Below are 12260 nucleotides of genomic sequence, written 5' to 3' on the forward strand. Positions count from 1 at the left end.
GTCCCGCCGAAAAGGAACATGTCAAATCGGCCGTTGATGACATGTTAGCTGCCGATATCATTTCTCCTTCTACCAGCCCTTGTCTTAGTTAAAAAACATGACGGCTCGTTGCGCTTTTGCGTTGATTTTCGTCGGCTGAACAAAATTTCTGTTGCCGACGCATACCCGCTCCCTCGGATGGACGAATCGCTTGACGCCTTGGCGGGGGCGCGATTCTTCTCCACATTGGATTTGCTTTCGGGATTCTGGCAGCTCCCTCTGGATGACGATTCGAAACCTAAAACTGCTTTCCGTAAACCGCACGGCCTTTTTCAATTTAACCGGTTGCCGATGGGGCTCCACTCAGCGCCGGCAACTTTCCAGCGATTGATGGAATTGGTCTTGGCTGGGTTGCAATGGGATTCATGTTTGATTTATTTGGACGACGTCATCGTCTTCAGTAAAACATTCGACGAACATCTCCAGAGGTTGCGGGCGGTTTTTCTCAAAATGCAGGCTGCTAATTTGAAATTCAAACCCCAGAAATGTCATTTGTTACGCGAATCAGTGCGGTATTTGGGACATATCGTCGGACACTCAGGTATTGCTACCGATCCCGCCAAAATGCAATGTGTCAGCTCCTGGCTGACTCCCACCTCTGTGGGGGAGGTCAGGAGTTTTGTTGGATTCGCGTCATACTACCGATGGTTTGTCGCTGATTTTGCGACGATTGCAAAGCCCTTACATGCTTTGACATCGAAGGGGGTCCGGTTTCACTGGGGACAGGAGGAGGAGGCTGCTTTTCGATCCCTCCGGGAGGCTCTGGTGAGAGCTCCGCCATTGATTTATCCGGACTTTACTAAACCATTTTTGCTCGATACGGACGCGAGCAACACGAGAATTGGGGGTGTGCTTTTGCAGGTGGTTGACGGCGTAGAACGTGTGGTAGCGTAAGGCAGTCGGGTGTTGTCTCCGGCGGAACAAAGATACTGTGTCACCCGTCGGGAACTATTGGCAATTGTTAACTTCATTTAACAGTATCGCCCATATCTGTACGGTCGTCATTTCACCGTCCGCACAGATCATGCGGCACTAAAGTACACCCTGCGAGTTCAACAACCATCGGGGCAATTGTCTCGATGGTTGGAGATTCTCCAGGACTTCGATTTTGAAACCACGTATCGTAAGGGCGTTCGCCACACGAATGCGGACGCTCTGTCACGGCTGCCAACCACCTCCGAATGCGCGTGCCTCCTTGGGTCGGGGTGGTGCAAGCCTCCGAATGACATGTCTGATCGGGTTTTGGCGGCTGCCGCTGACGCGCCTTCAATGATGGGTCCGATTGAACAAAAGGCAAAGGATTCCTTGCTGGGGTTGCCTGTTGCTGAATGGGGGCGCCTCCAGATGGAGGACACCTCCCTCCTCGCTTTGCGCCGTCGCATCGGGGGAGCCGGTCGGGGGAGGGGGGGATGTCGACTCGTGGGGGTTGGTTCAGGGTCTGTTGATGCATTGGGACGGGAGATCCCGCCGACATCGGCTGGTAGTGCCTTCGGTTTTGAGGGGTAGAGTGGTGTGGGCTGCGCATGAGCGTCTCCTCCACCTGGGATCTCAAAAGACCCTTGCCATGCTGCAGCTGGATTTTTCTTGGCCGGGCATGACAAGGGATGTCGGGGATCTGTTAGGGTCATGTCCTCAGTGCACGCAACGGAAACCACCAGCGCGGGGGTCTAACCCACCATTGCAATCTATCAAAGTTTCCAGGGTGAACGAGCTTGTTGCGCTTGATATTCTGGGTCCATTCCCCGCTACGCCCAGGGAAAATAGATACTTATTGACCGGGATTGAATATTTTACGCGCTGGCCTATGGCCTGGCCCCTCGCCAACCAGTCGGCAGCAGCCATTGCGGAGACCTTTGTCCAGGGATACGTCCTCGACAAAGGTGCTCCGGAGCGGCTGCTGACCGAACAGGGTAGAAATTGTTCGGGTAAACTTCTCCACGAAGTCTGCGAGCTCCTGGGAACGAAAAAAATTCGTACCTCCCCATACCATCCGCAAACTGACGGGATGGTGGAGCGTCTGCATCGGACTATCACATCCATGCTGTCCCAACAGGTCTCTGACTCACAGACCGATTGGGACCTTCAGATTCAGGGGGTTTTGGCGGCATACAGAATGGCCCCCCATGCGGCGACGGGATTTTCGCCCTTCTTTCTAATGTAGGACCGCGAGCCTAACCCACCTGTTCCGACACAGCTGCAGATCTCCACGCCGCGGGGTAAATCTAAATTGGCCGAACATGTTAAATTCAATATCGAGAAATTGACGGAGGCACGGGAGGCGGCTATGCAGAATTCGGACCGCCGCCAGAAGGCTAATGAGAGACTCCGGCTGGGTCGGGCGCATGTACTTCAGTGGAAACCAGGTGACAGGGCGTGGTTGCACTGTCCCCAAGTACCACTGGCAACCTCCTCTAAGCTAGTACGACCGTGGCGGGGTCCTGTGGAAGTGGTGCAGGTTTTGCGGCCACAGTGTGTGCGTATCAAATGGGGGAAGCGTCGGTGGTTCGTGCACCCCTCCAGATTGAAACCGTTCGTTGCGGTCCGTGTTCCCACTTCACACACGCATGGCCAAACATGTGAGGGGTCCGCCGACTCCCGGGGTCCGGCTTCGCTGCTCTCGCCTAACTTGCCATCAACTGTTCCGCCTCCAGGTGCACCGGGAGTGACGGGCTCACGCCCGCCAACCCCTCCTGGGGATGTCGGGGGTCACTCAGCAGCACAGAATGACTCCCTCGAAACCGGACTGTTGACACCTGCCATTGCACCAACCGGGGTTGCCCCATGTGACGGGCCTGCTGCAAGAACGCGCGCAAAAATGTGCAGACTTTTGTGAGATCCTGAAAATTGTATACATGTTATTTTCCTGAGATTTTGTATATGTGTTGTTTTTTTTCCTGAAAATTGTATATATGTTGTTTTTTCGGAATTCGGTATTTATTCGGGGGGGTGCGTCGGGTTGTTTTCTCTTCCTGTTGTTACTGTTCTTGTTGTTGTTATTATTGTTAAAAATTTGTGAGGCACACACGGGTTCAAGGGGGGATACATCTTTATTGTCATTTTGTTGCAGCCGGGACGGCTGCGAGCTGTACAGGGGGGGGGGGGGTGATGTAGTGGTGTTACGGAGGGGCTGTTATACAATGGTATCAGACGGTAAACAAACACAGTGGGCGGAGCTATGTCGGTGCACAGGGGGGTGCTCACAGCGACGTCCGCACCGGGCAGCCTGGGGGGCTGACTCGGAGCTGGGATCCCCCGGGGCCCCACCCCTCAAGGGGGAGTTGTTATATAAGGGGGTGAGCCGGAGGGCTCGAGGCAGAATGTATGAAGCTTAACCAGTGAAGAGAGAAGATCTGCCAGATAGAGCCCTGGACTCCCCTGGATCGCCGCCCTTGTCAGGGCCGACCAGGACCGAGCCAGTGGCGTGGCCCCGAGAGCCAGAGCCGGTGCTCTTGTCAGAGCTGGTCTGGGGACTCCGGGTGCCGTAAGCCCAGTTGGCCAGTGCTGGGCTAGCTAGCCTCTCCTAGCCCGATAGTGGAGGACCCAGAGGTAGGCTAGGGGTAGCCTAGAGTGTGTCTCCCCAGTTAGACGGGTGAAGGGGCCGACACCCCTTCCAGTGTTGTATGTCCCGGTCTGTATCGTGCTTGTACGGAATAAATAAGTGTGCCTCCAACACCGGCGTCCAAGTCCTCCTTAACGTTATTACAGTATTATGAAATTGATCTCCGCTGACATCAAATTGTGATTAAAAAAATTGACCCAAAGCGATAAAAGGGTCTCTGTTGAAATTTTGTACTGACGGGATGGATGTTTTTTGACCGTTATGCTTTTCGTTGCTTATTATCATTCAGGTAAATTTTCGTGCATTTTGGTGATCTGGATATCTGCAGGGCGAGGTTCTCAAACTCCAGTCCTCGCGACCCACCACATGCCGTCTTTCTGCATTTACGTTCTGATGCGCCCCTAATACATTCTCACCTACCCCGACTGGACATCTGTGGATAAAAAAGTGCTTTATAGCTCACCGGATTCCTCCAGTATAATACAAATGAAATTGTTCGATGCTGCACGGGCCAAATTATTGTTAAACACGTCCAATGTGATGCGATAATCAATCAACGCTGTCTATGTAAATATAGCACAATCAAATTAATATTGAGATCTCAGTGTGCGTGCACTCGTGGTTCCACGCGACGCGTATAGCGTTACTTGCTTAGCTCTCGTCACGTTAGACGTGTTTAACAATCATGGGGCTCGTGCGGCGTGGAACGAGTTCATTTTATTTGAATGGGGAGTACATTTGTAAACGCCGAGAGACGTAGGATAGTGAGTCACGCGGACTGGAGTTTGGAAAACCGTGTTCTATGAGTTTTTTTATTAAAACTGTGGTTCGCTGGTTCGAGCTGAGACTCCAGACCCCCTCTCACAAAGCAGATGCAACCCTCAAAAATACTACAGCACTTACTCTATAGACACATTAATATGCATAAGAATGCGCTTATTTTAGGGTCCTGCTTTGGGATGTTTAGCCAATTCCATGAATGAGTGGTTATTTTAACTCGAGAATTCAGCCTTGAATTACTCTATACTGTTCCAGTGTCCGGTCCTGGAAGACATGTACAGGGTTGTCCAGATGTCGTGTGACGGCCATTTAATTATCTTTAACTTAAAGGTTAATTCAATATATAAATGAATATACAATGAATATACAAAGGAAAACATGTTATGGGTCAATTAATTGAAGGTCACATGACATCTGCACCACTCTGTACAGTGCAAGTAATAATGTGTAATTTCATATATACGCTTTCACAACCAATATTATTACGATTCTGAATTATTTTCTATTTGGGCTAGATCGTGTCGGTATAGTCACGTAAACAAAATGTTACTCTAACCCTCCACCACCTGATAGAATCAATCAGCTTGATTTGTTTGGCTTTGTAAGGTGGTGAAGGTTTACGATCGAAATCAATTATGAATAAGCAATAATAGTTAATTTGCTCACTCAAAAGATTCATTATTTATCCCTCTATGTAATAAGTTGTTAAATGTGTTGTATAACATCATGCAATAGCGGGTAAAGTGTCTACAGAGGACATTGATACACATGGTCTCTTGGACCCAGGGTCATCCAATGATTAAAGCTGTGGTTAGCACGGTTGGCTTCGTACGGTGCGAAATAAGTTCAACATACATTGTGTACCATTTTTTCTCCTCATTAATGAAGCTCCGTGTCTATGAAGGAGGCAGAGTGTTGTTGTGGATTGTGTGTTCCTTTAGGCTAAGGCTTTGCGCGATAATTCTGTTAGATTCTGGCCTACCGCTGTCATGAATATAGGTATAAACGTTTCCACAATATAGACTGACAGCCTAATTACTGCACCACCGCCCCCAATACATACACACACACAATCACAATAATCATTAGCATTGGTGTGAAGAGTACAAACAACGGGATAAATGGACACACTTCAGTAAACATGGATCGTTGTTGGAAAATTCTAACAACACGCCAAAGTTGGATGTTAACTGAGATGTCTCCAATACATAATTAAAATCTGAAATAAATATCTATTGTATTGTATAAGACATTAGTGGTGCTGCTTGGTGCACATTATTGCAATGGTGTGTAATCTCTCTTTAATAATCGCTGGGGTTCATTTTAATGAAATTAGTTTTTACTCTTGGAGTTTAACTTCAATATAATTGTTCATTCATATGTTTAAGGAGACATCGGCAAAGTTGCACAGGATAACAGAAGCTCGCTGTTCACCATTGAAAAAGAAAAAAACACATTCGTCGATTATATTGTCACCTTAAAAAGAAAAAAAAAGGTTATAGTAGGGGACGTTTCGGGCAATGCCCGTTTTCACAGTACATAGGAAAGAGGAGCAATTGCGCGGGACATCGCTGATTGTATCTTACGATTCTTCAAGCCAATCGTGACGCTGGTTTCATGTCTATACTGCGATTCACATTCACGCCAGCGGAAGGCGTGAATGTGCCTGTGGATAGACTTTAGCCTCCTCATGCCGAGGCGGGGCCCGGCTGATATAAATTTCTTATGAGCTGTTTTTTTTAAATAGCAGCTCAATAAACGTGCAACGTTGAGCCAACGTTGGCACAATATTAAAACGTTTGGACCAACGTTGGCTCAACGTTACATATTTACTGGGGGGTTGGGTGAAGACAACATGTGATTTTATTTAAATACGGTGGTTTGTTTTCAACACCAGTTTGGTTTTATGCATATTTGAATATAAACACGTCCGGTGGTGTAAACACCTCTATATTCTAAGTGTGGAAAATATCTGGTGTGTAAATTTCTCTGAAGTGAGAAATAAAGGCTTAAGATTGCTGAATAATTAAGTGTTGTATTTCAAAATGCGTACAAAAAGTGTCTAAAGTGTGTTCGTGTGTGCGCGGTGGCACAGCAGTTAGTGCACTGCGCTACGAACCCGGCCACCCGAGTTCGAGTCCCGCTTACGGCAAACACCAGTGGTGAGTACAGTATCTAACCTGGTTGTAAGCCTCCACTAGGTTGACTCAGCTTCAAATGAGTACCAGGTGTGCTGTGTAAACATCGCCACTTGGGAGACAAAGGTGGCTGGGAGTGGTGCTGGCCACCCATCTTCTTGTGTGTCTTGCTGGCCTTCATCGGTTCTTGCCAACAGTAATTGTCCCTACAGTCTGTTGAGGCTATACGGGGGATCTTTGTTAACTCAAATGAGATTTCGTTAAACTCATAAAGTTTCGGCAGTTTTCGCCTTGTTGATGCCAAGACCATCCATCCAATCACAGCAGTGCCATGGCCACAGCGGGTTCGCCGCTTGTTGCATGCAAGGTTCACGGATTGAATCCAGTGGCCACCCTGGTTATAACCGAGGTTGTAATAATCATGTTAATACTTCACAGCGGATGTTCAAGGTCCCCTGACGTCATTCACAAGAGGAGGTCACTGTGCGCCGGCGTCAGGGTCCAACATTTTCCAATTCTAAAAAGTACAGTTTGTTCTCCTGTAACGCCGGGTGTTTTCATAACGCGAGTTGGACATAACGCGATGAATGTATTAGGGGACACATTTTTTTTTTTATATAACGCGGATGCGAATTGGTGTAGCATCACACAAGGCGAGATGTTGCTGGATGCTTCTAGATGCTACCCACGCACCTTAGTCTTTGTTCAGCCTGCATACGCATCTCACGTGTTATCACGGACCGTGCTTTATCCTATATTATATTATTATAACGCGATTTTCCATAACGTGGTGTTCTTCAGGAACGTAACTACCGCGTTATAGGAGAACAGAATGTAACCCATAAAGAATACTCGGTTGGGATGACAGTGTTCCCTCGTTATCCACGAACTGCGAATCGCATCTGGAACTCTACAGGACTGCATCGAGAGAGCGAAAGAAAGTGATGCGAGAAAATTATGAAAGGAAATATGACGAGATAAAATGATGAGAGATAAAGTGATGAGAGATAAAGTGATGAGATATAAAGTGATGAGAGATACAGTGATGAGAGATATGATGCGATAAAGTAATGCGATAACTTGATGAGAAAGTGATGAGGTTACTTTCCCGTATTTAATAGCTTATTTGTGTATTTAAGGTAATTTGTTAACAAGATGTGTGTTCATTAGCAAATATCATTATCCGCGAAATATAACATTAACTAACATCTCCAAAACGTATTCCTCACGAGGGAATCCTGTATACACACCAGCAATCAGCAGACTAATGCCCCAGGTCGCTCTTGCAAATTAGACTTAATCCTCGTCTCTTGAGTTCTCACTGCATTAAACGCAATAAACTTCGAGCAGTGCTGCCGCATATGCAACAACACTCCAAAATGGCTTTCGTTAAATTTGAGAGTTGCACACTCAACTACTTTAACATTATTTGCACCCTATGACTGGAGTGGACATGCTGAGCCCTGAAGCATATGCTGAGAATTCCGATAGCGGTTGATCATTCATTATCCGGCGTGCGATTATCTGGCTTCCAACATTATCCGGAATTTCTGGACCGATCCGGCAAAACTGCTTCAAAGGCTGTAAACCAGTCCGGCGATTGGCACCACGTGCGTGACAGAAGAGTAACTATGCTTGATTTCAGTGTCAAATGATATACAGCACATTATACACTGCATACAATTTAAACAAAAAATACTACACGTATATACGTTTCAATGACTAATAACTACAGGAATAAAACATAATATACAGCACGATCCGGCGAAAAGTGCGTTGTGCAATTCGGCGTTTGCACGAGCACGGGTCTAAAGTCTACATCATCTGTCAGGCGATCGTCAAACACATCGAGTTGTTGACACGAGAGCATGGTACGTACATCACCCCATGCAAAGTCGTCGAGATTGGAGTGGTAAGTACAGTAAATACAGTAACTTTTAATAGGATATTTATCTTTGTATATTTGTACGTTTTTTATGCAAATTTCATATAGTATAAACATTTAAAACACTCAAAATATATATGTACACAACACCTAAAACATGTTATACAAGAATGTGCAAAATGGTGATTATCCAGTATTTGTGAAAATCCGGCACCCCCTTCCCCCCTCCCGAAGCCACTGGATAATCGATTATCTTACTGTAAAAGTTAATTAGTCTCGGGTGGGCGGTAAACCATAGGCAGCTTCAGTTTAGAAAAAGATTGGTGATTGAACAGGAAGGTGTTCAAAGGTGGAATAGCTTGAAACATTTAATCTTAACGAATTTAAAGTTCGATTTTGCAATGACTGCAACACCACAACCCGACCTGAAGACCGAGCACATTCCAAGAAGTGGTATACTGAAGGGACAGTCAAGAAAAGGAGAAACATCTTATCACGAATGCCACGTTTCAGTGAGGCAGAGAATATCAGTAGCCCCTCCAAAAAAAAGTAATGGCCATGTGGTGCAGGTGTAGATGGGAACCGAGACAGCGAACAGAATAAATGGTGGGTTTGTTGGTATAAACGAGTCAGGCCAATTGATTAATTAATTCTTCCACTTGCGACTCGACCCACAGTGTTTCATTTGGCCGTCGTTGTAACATTCCCAGCAGTTAACAAGCCGAGTGGACATGCTTGGGTCAGGATGACGCGAAGTGTATTTCAAGCCCAGCAGAAATTTACGGGAGCATCTCGTTGCCATATTTCAGAAGTAGGTGATGAGTATAAGTGACAACCTTGGACCAGCTGGCCGGGGTTGTCACAGCACTTATGTACGCAGGTAACTTCCCAGCCACACAACACCCCTTAACTATCAGCCAGCGGGCAGCAAGGTCGTAACCAATGACCACACAGGTGCCCAGGGTAAAAGCAGCGGTGGATGTAGGTGTTGTATATGTCGGATTATGAAATTTTGATAAAATAATAAAATTTAAAACAAATTGGAAAAATTCATAATTCGCGGAAATTATGGTAATGTATGTAATTATATGCATAAATTATGATAATCACGGAGATAATCATATTGATTTATGCGAATGCTTGCGCTTATGTTAATGCATGTAGTTATGATAATTAGCTTAGCTTCGTTATCCAGAGTTGTATCAATCAGGATAAAACGATTATATTTGATTAAACATTTATTGATCATCTTGTGTGTTTATGTTATGTTAGGTCTCCAATTTAATATCTCAACGCAGGATACAGTTCTTATAAATAAGAGTTTTGCATGGACTTGGAAAGAAACACTCAACCACTTTGTGTTAAGAAATTTTAATTCTAAACAAACATATGACACTCTAATATGCAAAGGCGAAAGCATACGTCAATAGATTCATCGGCAAGTTTATGCAATTAACGAAACTAAATGACTAAAACACTTCTTATTCATGTAACTCGATGGGCAGCAACTGCTTTTCATGATCAGTTGATATTGAATGCACCACCTTGAAATGGCAACCCTTTTCGAAACACAAAGATAACTTTTGGAAATAGTCTTATTCGTGTGCGTGTTGTGTGTGCGTTGTCCCCTTGTAAAATTTTATTTTTTTAAGCCGGGAGTTGTGTCGTTAGCTTGCGGGGGGTGGGGGAGGGGTATACCACCAGCAGCAGCTTCCCGCCCTGCTCCCTCGCTCGGGCGTGTCTCTGCTCTTTTGCTCACTCTCTCCACTGCTAGATGAGTGGCGTCGGCACGAAGCTCGCCGTCGTGGTGCGCAATGATTCCGTCGTCGGATAGCGCGCAGCTCCTCCACTGCTGGATGACGAGTCGGTTCTCAGCGGGTGCTGGTCGATGTGTGTGTGTATTAAACACACGGCGCATTTGATGGCGCTCTCCTCTTCCTCACGGGCGGCCGATCAGGCTCTTTCCACAGCTCCGTTCTCTCTGGCGATGCACGTTGGCTCTCGTCGCTCATCCGCTGCTGCTGGTCCTCTGCGATGCTCGCTTGGTCGATGCTTGGCGATTTCCGCCCTTTTCTCCAGGTTGATTGCTTGTTGTCGCAACTCTGTCGGCTCATACCGAACTCAGCCCCTAACAACCCCTCCTCGTCCCATCTTCCCTCGAGGCACGGCACCCATGGTTGGTGTTGATGCCTCGGCAAGCCTTCGCCCCAACTCCCTTGAGAGCCTCCCTCGCAACGCTGCGTCGCAAGCCGAGTCACAAGACTGAGTGCGACCCGAACCAGACTGAACTGCGTGATGTGCGTTTGTGCTTAAAACCCAAAAACGTGAACCCCTCCCCTCTGCGCATCTCTTGCAAGAAAAACAACAACAGAAAAACAGACGTCCCAGGAATGTCAGGTCATAAACCCCTCCTCGCGACCGATCTAACCCCCTAAGTATTTATGGCTGTCATGTGTTTGTGCCGAACCATTGGAAGACAAAGGTGGCCGGGGCTTGGTGCTGACGTTTGCAGTTTTTAATGGCATTCCACGTTTTTTTCAAATGCCTGGCGTGGCCTGTGAGGAGTAGCGGGTTGTTTTCATTATTTAATTAAACAAAAAATATATATATATATTGGCCTAATTATTCTTAATATACATTTTTGGAAAAGGGGGCATAAATACAACAGAGGGTGCACGAGTTGGGTGGAGAAGGTTGAAGAGATGGTGGCCACCAGCGTAGCCAGATGATGATCGGTCCAGAGGGGGAGGAGAGAGGCACGTGAGGGGGGTGGGTGGCCAGCACCACACCCCCGCCACCGTTGTCTCCCCAGTGGCGATTTTTACACATCCAACCAGGTACTCATTTGATGCTGAGTCGACCTAGGGGAGGCCCACTGTGTTGGCCTTGAGCAGGAATCGAACTCGTGTCACCAGGGTCATAGCGCAGCATGCTAACTGTTGCACTGCTGATCCCCACGAGCATCTACCAAGGTTAGTATGACAAACAAGTGGGTGGTGTTATTTATCCCAATACAACTTGTGTGCATACATATTTTACAGCTGAAGGTGTCATGCACGCATTCAAAAAGACCAAACAACAACCACTACTACTACTACCCTTGCTCCCCCCCAACCCCACCTTCGGCTGTAAAATATTTATTCTATCTACCTTTTTCTCTTATGTTTACACTGATACACTTTGTTTGAATGTTTGTTTTTTTGTATTAGTTTGCATTTTTCCACAGCTGTGCCTTTGGAGTGTGCTGTACATTTGTATGTTCAATCAAATAATGTTAAGGCCAGACCAAGGTTGGCCTAAAATAGACGTCGATGGGAAATCTTGGGCTTATTTTTAATTAAACACAATCCACCAAAAAAACATCATCATAATCATCACCATCAGAAGCAGTAACCACATTCATTGTTTAGTCACTACTGGATGTAGGCTATCTACGCTGTTACTATCCCAACATGGTGCCGTGATGGCAACAATTCCACTCGCTTCCACGTATCACGAGGCATCATTCTACGAGCTAGACGATATTTCAGATCTGTGTAAACATTTTGTAAACAGGTTCTGCTTTTTGAAAATGAAGTTTCAGCAGTCTTTCTCGCTTCCTCTGCGATACCCAGTTGAGTTGCCCTCTTCATGCTGTGAAGATTAATTAGTTACATATTCAGGTGTGACACGTGAATGTCGCTGAATGTTTGTGGGTACATTGCTATCCATAAAGCCCACGTGTTAAACTGTGTTCAACGCGAAAGTCTTCGTGTTAAACTGAGCACAGTACTGTAGTAGTAGGTTTTTACCCTTTAAATTGGTACAAAACTGACATCTTTATGCAAGGCATCATGTTTGCAATAACCGCAACACAAGC

At 46.3% G+C, this 12260-nt stretch overlaps 1 pseudogene; it reads right to left on the reverse strand.

The window, feature by feature from the left end:
* Positions 1 to 2660: 2660 nt before the first annotated feature.
* LOC133359006 (cytochrome P450 2C20-like) overlaps positions 2661 to 12260 on the reverse strand; it is a 36127-nt pseudogene continuing 26527 nt past the window's right edge.

Source organism: Lethenteron reissneri, chromosome 64 (assembly GCF_015708825.2).
Source record: "Lethenteron reissneri isolate LAM-NWPU_2019-01 chromosome 64, ASM1570882v1, whole genome shotgun sequence".
Lineage (NCBI taxonomy): Eukaryota > Metazoa > Chordata > Hyperoartia > Petromyzontiformes > Petromyzontidae > Lethenteron > Lethenteron reissneri.